Below are 13,366 nucleotides of genomic sequence, written 5' to 3' on the forward strand. Positions count from 1 at the left end.
TGCAACATAAATACACTCCACATAATACCACTCAGTGCCACATAATTATATGCTACATAATTACACTGCACTCAATGCAACATACACTCCAAATAATACCACTGAGAACCATATAATTACACACCTCTTAATTACACTCTACTGAATGCAACATACACTCCACATAATACCACTCAGTGCCACATAATTACATGCCACATAATTACACTCTACTCAATGCAATATAAATACACTCCACATATTACCACTCAGTACCACATAATTACACACCACATAATTACACTCTACTCAATGCAACATAAATATACCACACGTAATACCACTCAGTACCACATAATCACACAATACAATTACTCTATTCAATTCAGTATAAATTTAATCCACATAATACTGCTCAGTGCCACATAGTTACACACATGTAATTACATTCTACTCAATGCAACATAATTACACGTCACATAATTACACTCAATTTAATGCAACATAAATACAATCCACATATTACCACTATGCCAGATAATTACATGCCACTTAATTACACTCTACTCAATGCAACATAAATACACCCCACATACCACTCAGTGCCACATAATTACATGCCAAATAAATACACTCTACGCAATGCAACCTAAATACACTCCACATAATTCCACTCAGTGCCACATAGTTACACACCTCATAATTACACTCTACTCCATGCAACATAAATACATTCCACATAATACCGATCATTACCACATACTTTTATGTTAAAATCTTTTTTAATCAGGTTTTTCAGTTGTATATCATGTTGTCTTGGTTTGTATAAAGGTAACAAAAATGATTAGCACTTTGTATTATAACTTTTCAACATGAAGCACAGCAGCCATAATGCTTTACAACATGGACAAAAGGTCTGGCAAAACACATCATGTCCCAAAGGCGAGACCTATTGGCTATGCCAATGCTTGTCTTCATTCTAGTGTCCAGACTTTATAAAGCAGTCTCGCCCGAACCACCGCATTTTTTTTTATTTGTTATCGCATTTGGTTTGAGGGCTAAACTATTCTGTTAATACCTTAAGGAATCTTTGTGGTGGAAAATGGACACCTTAAAAAAGGATATTTCCCCTTATTGTAGGATTTGGATTGAGAAAACATACTCTTCCCCCTTTTCTTGGATGGGTTTTTAAGAATTATGCTACGCAAACCTGAAGAATAACTTGTGCTGCTAATTTCTTTGTGATTAATCACATCTGGACCATTTGTGTTACTTTGTTTAACAAGGAATGTTCAAACTATTTAATGGGTCTGTATAATTCATTTATATTCATTTATCACCAATACATACGTTCTATATTTATGCTTCACATGATTGTCCTTCTGTTTGAGTTTATTGATTTTGTTGTCATGTTGTTTGTCCTATTCACAATCGTCCTAACTAAAAAAAAAACAAGTTAGAAATCATTTAAAAAAACAAGATTCATGGCCTTAGTTGTGCTTAGTTAAAATTGATCTTGATTAATGGCAACTGGGAGGCCTTTTAGGATCAAACCCCAGCTGGTTTATTGAGTTTTTGGAAAAGCACACAAGGGTTCATTTAATATAACGTATCTACTTAGGGATCATTCTGCCTCTTGACTGATTAGCACCGAAAAGTAATTTCACTTGGAACCTTTCTTACCCATCTATGTGAAATGTCTGGATTGCAAATGCTCTGAAGATGAATATGGTGAACTACTTAGAAGACTGTCTGCATTTAACCCAGGAGGGGAAAATCTAACGACAAAAAGTGAATAGGAAAAACATACTCTTCTAAAGAAACAACAGATACCCACCTTTGTGGGGAAATCCTTCTGGAACACTGATGAAATTGAACCATTCCTTGAGGTCGTCAAGTAAAACATGTGCTTGTTATTTTCATAGATGACCCAGAGTGCCTTGGTGATTGCAGCTGCATAGGAAGGAAGTGTTCCAGAGACTGGATGTTCCTGTCTATAAAAACAGCGGAACTTATGAGCAGGAAGCAATTGGAAGAGATCAAGGAACTGGAGGAAGCCCTCAAAACTAACTCTACCACCTCAGATGCAAAAGCCTTGTTAGCTCAAATTGAGAAAGTGATTGGCAACTTCAAGTATAAATATCAATCAAATTGGATTTGTAGATTGGGGCTAATCACCTCTGATGGTATCTGGGCACTGGGTTCTTAGTGGGATCAGTCAAAAAACAGAAGGGGAAAACAAGAAGAAAGCAATACAAATCAGGGTAAAGTAAGGAGAGATCATTAAAAAAGGGGGAAAAGCATAAAAAAAGAAGTGAAACACGGAAAAGCGAGGAGAAGGCACTCACAAAATGAGGGAAAAAGCAAGGAGGAAGCAGCAAAAATGAAAGAAATACAAGGGGAATACAGGAGCAAGAGTGATGCAATGGTACGGGGAGAGCAGCAAGTGGGACCTGTTCCAAGGGGTCACTGTGGCTTCCATTAAGTAGGTTGTACGAAGAGGGAAGGGCACTGGGATGAGGTGGGCAGGAAAAACAGGTAGAAGATGGGAGTGGCAATGAGGGAAAAACAAGATGAAAGCAATGAGAATTAGAACAAGCAAAGATAAGGCCCACCAAAAGGGCGGAGAGCGGAAGTAGAAAGCAGTAAAAACGAGGGGAAAGCAAGGAGAAGACACTCAGAGGGGAAAATCAAGGTCAAAGCAGTGGAAACATGGAAAAAGCAAGAAAACAAGAGCAAGAGTGATGCACCAGCATGGGGAGAGCTGGTCCTGGGACTAAAACTAATAGGCAAAATAAACTACAGAAGAACATAGTAAATTTCTTGAAGGAAACAGTATATCCATATTTGAATATAATATTTTATAACTAAGAACACATCTGCTACCTACTCCAAAATCATGGCAGGAGTAAGAGGTGATACATTAGCTTTTCTAAAAGTTTATCCTACAGGTGATTCTGAACCATCAACTAGTGCCCATGTAAGTCGCTCAAAGGGCTGTTTTTGTAGAAAGAAGACAGACGAGGGAGAGGAACAGGAAAGAGAGAGTAGAACCCCAACTAGGGGTGCAGGGAGATACGTGTGAGGCAACACATTTCCAGGTGGGTGATTCACAACTAATACCCCTCTACAACTTATCAAAAAGGTCTTTGTGTGGACATGAGCAAAGTGTATTAATGATGAGATTGACATGTGTCACTTCTGGAAAGCCAGATTATACATGACCAAGATTCGACAACATACAATGTTTTCGTAAAATGAGGCTGAAATGTCTCTGAGACAAACGACTCCCAAATAGGTGGATTCTCCGGTCTAAGGAAACCTTCAAGTTTTCTTCCCCTGCAAACAATTTTCTGGTTGAATTGATCTCTTTTGAGTAGACTGTACTTCAGGAATTGCATCAGATTGAATCAAAAAACAAAAACAATAGACACACCCTATCTCAGGAATAGTGCTCAGCTTTAAACAGATTAATGGATGGTGACGATGTAAGCCAGCTGATAGAGGTGGGGCTATAGCTTTAATGAACAGAGAAAAATATAAAAATGACACATATTAGCAACTCCAATAGGAATCCATGTATCGAGAAACGGGTTGGAGATCTCTCACCTGCAATCACAGGTGAAAAAAAGAGATCCATTAAAAGAGGTATTTATGGTGACTGGCTGACAGATAAAGAAACGTTATTTCTGATTAATAAACCTCTAAGACCTCCTGTTTTGTACTTTTATCAAAGATTCACAAGGATCCCTGCTAATCCACCATCTCGTCCGGTCACTTCAGGGGTCAATCAATCAAGGCATTTATATAGCGCGCTACTCACCCGGAGGGTCTCAAGGCGCTAGGGGAGGGGGGGTCCGCTACTGCTCGAACAGCCAGGTCTTGAGCTGTTTCCTGAAAGCAAGGTGGTCCTGGGTCAGGCGGAGGTGGGTCGGGAGGGAGTTCCAAGTCTTGGCGGCCAGGTAGGAGAAGGACCTTCCTCCTGTGGTGGCTCTACGGATCCGGGGGGCGGCGACGAGGGCGTGGCTGGTCGATCGAAGCTGGCGTGTGGGAGCGTAGAAGTTGAGGCGGCTGTTGAGGTATGCTGGTCCTTGGTTGTGCAGGGCTTTGTGTGCGTGGGTGAGGAGACGGAAGGTGATTCTCTTGTTGACCGGGAGCCAGTGCAGATCTCTCAGGTGTCTGGAGATGTGGCTGCGACGGGGGATGTCCAGGATGAGTCGTGCTTAGGCGTTCTGGATCCGCTGGAGTCTCTTCTGGAGTTTGGTGTCTGTTCCGGCGTAGAGGGAATTGCCATAGTCCAGTCGGCTGGTGACGAGGGCCTGGGTGACCGTCTTCCTGGTCTCGGTGGGGATCCACCGGAAGATCTTACGTAGCATGCGCAGGATGCTGAAGCACGATGAGGAGACGGCGTTGACTTGTCTGGTCATGGAGAGGGAGGAGTCCAGGATGAAGCCCAGGTTGCGTGCGTGGTCTGTTGGTTTGGGTGCGCTGCCCAGGGCGGGGGGCCACCAGGAGTCGTCCCAGGCGGAGGGTGAGGATCCCAGGATGAGGACTTCCGTCTTGTCCGAGTTCAGTTTCATCATCCACTTGGCTACTTCTGTCATCCCTTCGTGTAGGTTGGCTCTGGCGGTTGCGGGGTCGTTGGTGAGGGAGAGGATCAGCTGGGTGTCGTCGGCGTAGAAGATGATGTTGAGGTTGTGTTGGCGTGCGATGGCCGCGAGGGGGCTCATGTAGACATTGAAGAGGGTTGGGCTGAGCAAGGAGCCTTGAGGAACGCCGCAGATGACTTCGGTGGCTTCTGATCTGAACGGGGGAGGCGGACTCTCTGTGTCCTTCCGGTGAGGAACGAGATGATCCATTCCTGTGCCTTCTCCTGGATTCCGACGTTGCTGAGGCGCTGCACTAGGGTGCGGTGGCAGACAGTGTCGAAGGCCGCGGAGAGGTCTAGGAGGATGAGGGCCGCTGTTTCTCCGTTGTTGAGCAGGGCTCGGATGTTATCGGTGGCTGCGATCAAGGCGGTCTCGGTGCTGTGGTTTGCCCGGAAGCCAGACTGAGAGAGGTCGAGGGATCCATTCGTCTCGAGGGAAGGTGGCCAGCTGCTTGTTGACGGTCTTTTCGATGACTTTTGCGGGAAACGGGAGCAGCGAGATTGGGCGGTAGTTCTTGAGGTCGGTGGGGTCGGCTGATGTCTTCTTTAGTAGGGCGCTGAGTTAGGCGTGCTTCCAGCTCTCCGGGAAGGTTGCGGTGTCGAAGGAGGTGTTGATGATGTCCCGCAGGTGGGGTGCGATGACAGCGTCGGCCTTGTTGAAGACGTGGTGAGGGCAGGGGTCGGTCGGAGATCCAGAGTGGATCGAGTTCATCGTGCGGATGGTGTCTTCGGTGCTGATCGGGGTCCAGGCACGGAGGGTGGTGGTAGGGGGCGGTGGTTCAGTCGTGGTGTGCGTCCGTTGGGTGCTGAAGCTGTTGTGTATGTCCGCGACCTTGTTGTGGAAGTAGGAGGCCAGGGAGTTGCAGAGGTCTTGTGACGCGGTGATGTCGTTGTTTCCGGCGTTGGAGTTGGAGAGCTCTTTGACGATGTTGAAGAGTTCCTTGCTGTTGTGTGTGTTGTTGTCCAGTCGTTCCTTGAATGGAGACTTCTTGGTGGCGTGGATCAGTTGGTGGTGTTTTTGGGTGGCGAGCTTGAGGGCAGCCATGTTGTTCGGTGTTGGGTCTCTGCGCCAGGCTTTCTCGAGGTCTTGGCAGTTCTTCTTGGAGCTCTTGAGTTCGTCGGTGAACCAAGGGGCTTTTTTGCTGCCGGGTCTGCTAGGCGGAGTCTTCAGAGGGGCGAGGTCGTCTGCGCAGTCGCTGATCCACTTTGCAAGGTTGGTGGCCGCCTGGCTAGGGTTCGTTGTGCTGGTGGGAGAGTTCATGCTCAGGGAGGTCGCGAGCTGGTCGGCTGTGATCTTGTTCCAGCTTCTGCGTGCAACCTGTTGCTGGTGGTGGTGGATCATGGTCCTTCTGAAGCTGAAGTGGACGCAGCTGTGGTCCGTCCAGTGGAGTCCGGTGGCGTGGCTGAAGGTGATGTCCTAGCTGGATGAGAACACGGGGTCGAGTGTGTGTCCGGCGTAGTGGGTGGGGGTGGTCACCAGCTGCTTGAGATCGAGGTTGGCGAGGTTGTACAGCAGGGTGGTGGTGTTGCGGTCATTGTTGTTCTCCAGGTGGAAGTTGAGGTCCCAGAGGAGGATGTAGTCAGTGGAGAGGAGGGCGTGCGGGCTGATGAAGTCGGAGATGTCTTCGCTGAATTGTGTGCGTGGTCCCGGGGGTCTGTAGATGAGGGTGCCTCTGAGGGTGGTCTTGGGGTTGATGTGGATCTGGAAGTGCAGGTGTTTGGCGGGTGCGAGGGTGTCGTCGGAGTTGGTTGTGATGCGGATGGTGTTCCTGTGGATGATGGCAATGCCTCCTCCTGTCTGGTTGATGCAGTCCCTCCGGATGATCTTGTAGCCGTCCAGGATGGCGATGGCGATGTCGGGCGCTGAGGAAGCGTTCATCCAGGTTTCCGTGAGGAAGGCGACGTCTGGGGCTGTGGTGACGAGCAGGTTCCAGAGCTCGACGGCATGTCTGTGGATGGAGCGGGTGTAGAACAGGATGCACTTGAAGTGGTTGCTGCTGTGGTTTGGCTTGATCGATGCAGGTGTAGTGCAGGCCCGGATGCAGGTGAACTTGCAGGAGTGGCAGCAGAAGGGTCCGTGGATGCGTCTCGGGGTGGCCCGGTAGCAGCCCGGGATTCGACCGGCGTTGAGTGCGTAGACTTCGGTGGCGTCGTAGGTCCGGCAGGTGGGTTGGGGTCTGCGGGAACCAGGGTTTCTGGCACTGGGCGCGGTCCAGGCGCGGACGGGCACCGACGGGCTTACCTTTGGTGCACCTTCGGCGCTCAATCGGCGCGCCCGCTGAGCGTGCACGCTGCGCATTAGCCACTCTGCCATATGTGGAGAGTGGGGGGCGGAGCGAGAGAGGAGCTGCTGGGAGGCGGGAGCGGGGCGGCGAATGGGAAGGGGCGGGGCCGCAGGGGCAGCGGCGGGGAGCAGGGAGGTGGCGGGAAGCGCGGCAGGGGCCGGGGGCGACAAGAGAGGACAAAATCACATGGGTACAAGATTAAACAACTCGGGGAACAGAAAATAAACAGGGAGCAGAAAATACACCGGGGGAGAAAAACAATCGGAATCACAGAGGTAGAAAATTAAACAACACGGGGAGCAGAAAATAACAAGGAGCAGAGAACACACCGGGGAAAAGAAAACAATCGGATTCGCAAATACAAAACGCGGCGCAGGCGGGGCAAGAGCAGCAACAGCGGTGTCACAGGGTCACAGCTGCGGGCAGCGGTGGCACTTGGCGGGAACGAGGGGCAGCCTGGGCTCACTCACGAGGAGTGTGCGCGGTGCGTGGGGGTGACCGGCCCAGAGGGACAGAGGTCACTGCTCACCACCGCGCCCACTTCGTAATATATGGCCCAGTGGGAGGGAGGAGCAGCTGGGAGGCGGGAGCGGGGCGGCAAATGGGAAGGGCTGCAGAGGGAAGGGGCGGGCCGCAGGGGCAGCGGCGGGGAGCGGGGAGGTGGCAGGAAGCGCGGCAGGGGCCGGGAGCTACAAGAGGGGGACAAAATCACAGGGGTACAGGGTCAAATCGATCCTGGAACCATTGGCCAAATATGTGGATGTCTTTACTTAAATATTAGATAAATCAGATTGCTAGGTATTTAAAATATACTAGGGGTGTATTGAAGAAGTTAAATTTAATTGATTTTGATACCAACAATGATCTCCTTCTCACCCTCGAGAACTATAAACAAACATTCCACAAGAGGCAATCCTGGAGGCCACAGAATCCTTTCTGGATTAGTAACTGGTCTCATCAACAGGCGGGTGTCAGGACTTAGATGTAGTATATGAAATACACCCTTATTTACAATCAAGACAGGACAAGCGAGGGTAGAATCATAGAGGGTTCTTACCTTAGCATATGTTTGTCAGTGTTCTACTCCTCCAATTACTACCGCACACATTCAGAAAACAAGAAAGGATTCAGTATAATTGAACTTCTTCACATGGGTGGCAGACATGTTGTGTTTACCTTCGGATCTGCGGTCTAGTGGTTCAGTCTGCAGTCACATATTCTATTTTGGTGACTATTTAAAGCAGAGTTGGACCAGAGAACTGTGCTGTTGCTCTGCTAGCTGCTGAAGTAGGATGCCCTAACCTTTGCCCTTTCTGATATTCTGTTTCAATGATTCTTAACTGCTGGTCAGCAGAAAAATGTATCCTTTGTGTTTATATTGTGAGAGTTAAAAAGACTGTAACTCAGGAAGGGATGGTAATTACTTAAGAGATAGATGGAGCTTGCCCCGCAATCTTTGTATTATTTTTTAAAATGTAAAGAGTGGATCTAAGTGTTATGAAATAGGTTGATTTTATTTCTGATCAGGGAGGATCAACACTGCCATCTAGTGACTCAATATGGAACTGCTCTAAGAAAAATGTAGTGTGAAGTAACAGTTCTGCAATTATTGTGAACATAAAATAAATGTCATGGACATAGAACATTATATTCTAATCACCAGGTAACTATGCACAGAAATTCCTGCATACGAGATTTAGATGAACATAATAATGTCACTTTCATATTCTAAGTTTATTATTCTTAATAATACATTTGTTTTCTATATATAAAATCCTGTATATGCATATCTCTACAGAGAGACAGTCAGTCAAGAAATAATGTGTTAAGTAATGGGTGGGTTTCGTTCTTGGTTTGTAAACCAACTGAAGTAATACAGAAGGATTAATAAGAGTTTATCTTCTTATTTAGGCATTGACCACTGGATCCATTACTGGCTGCTGTCTTCTCTACCCCTTACTCTTGAGCGGGTGTGCCTGCCCTATAACATTGTTATTGGAGGTTGGGAATCAATAGGGCAAGGAGTGAATAATCTTCTGCAGTCCATGATATCCCTGCGGTGGAATTCAGAGGTGATAGTCTCTATATCCAGGACAGACTGTGAAGCCTAAAATATAAACCGCCACCTGGTATAATGGAATCTGAAGGTGTCACCCTAAGTGTTTTGGGAAACTATCACAACAAAGTCAAAAGATCTCTCAGACCTTTCCCATAGAAGTGACAGGCTACATGCCTCCCAACAGCCTGCTCCTGTTCCATCTTCATTAGGAGGGCAAGATAGTTCTAGTAGTGCCAGAGACACCTATAGTTCTGCCAGCTACTCCAATTTATTTGACCCCATAGGAGAGATATGGAGGGAGAAATTAGATGTCTTTTTTACACAATGGAGTTTACATTTTACTTCTAAAGCTATTCAATTCCTTACCTCACAGTCTTAAGTTGCATTCATTATCTATTATCTTACTGGAGACACAGCTTTGTGTTCAATGCCTTTAGTCTCTCAGGGCAGCCATCTGGTATACAATTATGAAGAATTCTGTAAAGAAATGAAGAAACTGTTTGACAAACGACCTCTAACTCAATCTGTAGATAGTGAATTATTGGAGAAAAGTCAAAGAAAGGATTTATCACAATATATGAATCAATATAGGTGTTTTGTGTTTGTGGCAGAATGGGCAAACGATGAATGGGGTGCACTGTTCTGCTGTGGGTTGAATGAGAATTTAAAGATTTGTTATCTCAGGTTCCAAACAGACCTACAGAACCCAAAGAATTAGTGGATTTAGTTTTTCAGATTGAACATAGACACAATGAAAGAAAGGGGGATAAACAATAAAGCCAGTTTAAGACATTTTATCGAACACCAGAAAAGACTGATACCAAATCTTGGTCTTCTTCCCCAGAAGCAGTGCAAATTAAGGTACGCTTTGACCCTAGACGAAAGAGAATGAAGACATAAGTGTCACCTTTTTTTACATTGTTGTTGTACAAAGAATCCAGTAAGAAATAGGTCGGTAAACAAGTCTGCCCAGCATTGAAAAGAAGCCCAGTATTTGAGGATACTTCTGATATTCCTTCTGATGTTATAGATTTACCAACTACACAGAAGGATACATCCTTATCCCTTAAATAAAGAAAAAGAATATGTGGTGTTTGCAGTCATAGATTCTGGAGCTACATGAGTTTTACATGATAGGGGTTCGGGGGGTTGTCTGAAATCAAGATAGATATGAAGTGCCACTTTAGGGCAGTTGATGGTAAAGCATTAACATCTGGACCTATCACTCTTTTTTCAGCCCAGTTTAGAATTGTGTGTAAGGGTGGTTAAAAAGAACACATTAGTGTTGATTTAATTGATACACCCCAATATCAAATCATGTTGGGACTACCATGGTGAAAACAACATAATCCACACATAGAGTGGGAACACAGAGCTGTGACTTTGACTTCAAGTTTCTGTAAATCTGTATGTTTGACAGAGATAGTACAGGAACTAAGAGAAAGATAATACATTCCAACACTGTACTTTCAGAGAACTATCTTACTCACTCACGTATTCCTTTAGAAAATTGGGATTATTCTGATGTATTTAATAAGAAGAGGGCTGAAACCTTACCCCTGCAACTCCCCTATGATTATCAGGTAGATCTGATAGCTGGGGCTCAATTGCAATGTTGTTGCATTCATGCACTTAATGAAAAATAAACCATATACTGGTATAAATATCTCACTCAGTACCTGGCCAATGTTGTATCTATCCATCTAGCTCTCCAGTGGCATCAGCCCTTTTCTTCATACTCAAAAGAGGAGTTGAAGTGAGGATGTGCATAATCTACCATGGACTAAATGCAATCACAGTCAAGAACAAGTACCCTAGTCCATTGATTTCTGTCTCACTGGATTGAGTCAAAGGGGCTTAAATCTTCCAAAAATTGGATATGAGGGGTGACTATCATTTGGTAAGGATAAGACAGGGTGGTGAGTTGAAGACAGCCTTTCGGACCAAATATGATCTCTTCGAATACCACGTCATGCCCTTTGGGGTGTTATTGCTCCAGCTGTTTTCCATCTTCTTTTATCAATGGAGTAGTGCACACGGTTTTGGACAAATTTCCCATTGCATATCTTGATGATATCTCGGTGTACTCCACATCAAATCAGGAACATCAGCAGCATGTGAGAAAGATACTATTACTATAGAGACAAAATGGCCTTCATGCTATGGCCGAGAAGTATTCCATCAAGATAATATTGAATTTCTTTTGTTTATTATTTCAGTCTCAGGCATCTAAATGGATACATGGAAAGTTGAAGTTATATTGGCCTGGACCTCACCCATTTCTGTGAAGGATATTCTAAAGCTCCTGGTATTTGACAATTCATATGGACATTTCGTTTTAATGCATCAGACAGAACTATTGGGGCTTTTCTGTCATCAAGGCACCATGAGACACGTCAATTACACCATATTGCCTATTATTCTTAAGAAATGAGCCCAGATGAGATGTGCAGAATTATATAATGAATGCTAAGAAATCAGACAATATTTAACCTTCTTGTAATCTGAAAAAGCCATGATATCTAGACAATTACGATGGTCACTATTTTCTCAGAATATGAATACATTTTTTTTTAAACAAATTTTATTGACAGATCACATTGAAATCGCAGAGCTCTGCTACCCAGAGGCACCTGCCAACCATTTGAATATACATAACGCATTGCAATCCATCGTGTTTTGACATCAAAAATAAGTATAAACTGTATGCAGTTAACCACCCTTCCTCCGCCCCCCCCCAACACCCCACCCACCCCCAACCCTCCCGGATCCCTCCCCCCCAGCACGGTTCCATATGATGTCAACAATTTCTATACACATAGTCATTGGCACAGCACGCTCAAACATCCAGTACTGTGTCCTGTTCCAGCGGAGGCTCTAGCCAGATACCCCTGCAATCAGCCCAACGTTTCCAGATTTTATAATGTTTCCGATGGCAACCCCGGGCAAGAAATATGGGCTTCTCCATTGCCATACAAAAATCAACCCCCCTCTTCCACGCCACCAATGTCGGAGCCCTCGGGTCCTTCCATGCCTTCGCTATATCTCTGTTTGCAAATATGAATACATTTTAACATTCAGACCTGGCAAAAGAATGTGAAGGCAGATGCTATGTCACATTTATATGGAGAAGGGAGAATAGTGTCTGCGGTTCCCATGATTGCACAAGAGATTATTTTTGCCATTTTTTGCCAAGAAGATATCTGCAAAGAAATCAAAAGTGAAATGTCAAGACATGGTATGTTTGAAAGGGTTTCACAAAATGAAGATATGAAGTGTATTAAGACTGCTCTGTATTTACCAACTGCTTTCTTAGGTACCAAGGCTTTACAAGAAGCTCATGACTCTTGTCTGGCATGACTTTATGGAATTAAGAAAACTTTTGATTTGTTGCAACTTTCTTACTGGTGGAATACCATGGCAGATAAATGCATGAAGTATGTGAAACGCTGTGCAATTAGTGCATGATCAAAGAATTATAAGACACATTCTAGTGGGTTATTATAAATAGCTGACACTTCATTGCCATGGTCACCGTGGATTTTATTACAGTAATTCCAGAAGCCCAAGGTTATGACAATATATTTGTAATAGTTGATGCTTTGATTTAGATTACTCATTTTGTTCCAGTTGAGGATGACCTACTGCCAAGATTACAAAGGAGGTATTCTTACAGCATATATGTTGATTTCATGAGTTACTATGTAAGATGATATCGACAGGGAAGTGCAATTCATATCTCTATTCTGGGCAGCTTTTTGTGTGTCTCCTGATATCGAGGTGGCTTTGTCTTCTGCTCATCACACCCAGATAGATCGCCAGACAGAACAAATTAATGAAGAGCTAGAAAAGTATACTTTGTTGCTGTCTTACTGTTCACAATAGTTAGGTACACCATCCCTGGCTTGCTGAATTTAGTTCTATTAACTCTCTTCATGGCACTACAGGACAGAGGCCATTCTTCATCATGAAGGGACATCACATCAGAATACAGGCTTATCTGTTCCCTACACCTATAGAGAATCTCTCAGTTACAAAGAGACCAAAACATTTCCAAGAGCAATGGAAAAAGATAAGGCAACATGTCCATAATGCTAAACACCAATATAAATTGCAAGCTAGTCAAAACAGAAAAGAACATCTAATTTATGAACCTCGTTCTAAGGTATGGCTTTCAACCCTGTTCATAGGTACATATGGGGTACAGAAATATGTTGATCCAGTGGTGGTGAGGTTGACGCTCCCTTATTTATAAAATGTGCACCCTGTATTTCATGTCTCTCTTTTACAACCTGTACCAGGCACCCCCGATTGTGGTAGAGTCAGAACGTGAATATGAGATAAAGGCTATTTTAGAACCTAGGTGCAAATTGCAATATTTATAGGATTGGAGAG

At 44.8% G+C, this 13,366-nt stretch overlaps 1 pseudogene; it reads left to right on the plus strand.

Annotated features, from left to right (window-relative positions):
* LOC147718139 (phospholipase A2 inhibitor and Ly6/PLAUR domain-containing protein-like) overlaps window positions 1-13,063 on the plus strand; it is a 56,537-nt pseudogene extending 43,474 nt beyond the window's left edge.
* Window positions 13,064-13,366: the final 303 nt, after the last annotated feature.

This window comes from Lissotriton vulgaris, chromosome 4_2 (genome assembly GCF_964263255.1).
Source record: "Lissotriton vulgaris chromosome 4_2, aLisVul1.2, whole genome shotgun sequence".
Taxonomy (NCBI): domain Eukaryota; kingdom Metazoa; phylum Chordata; class Amphibia; order Caudata; family Salamandridae; genus Lissotriton; species Lissotriton vulgaris.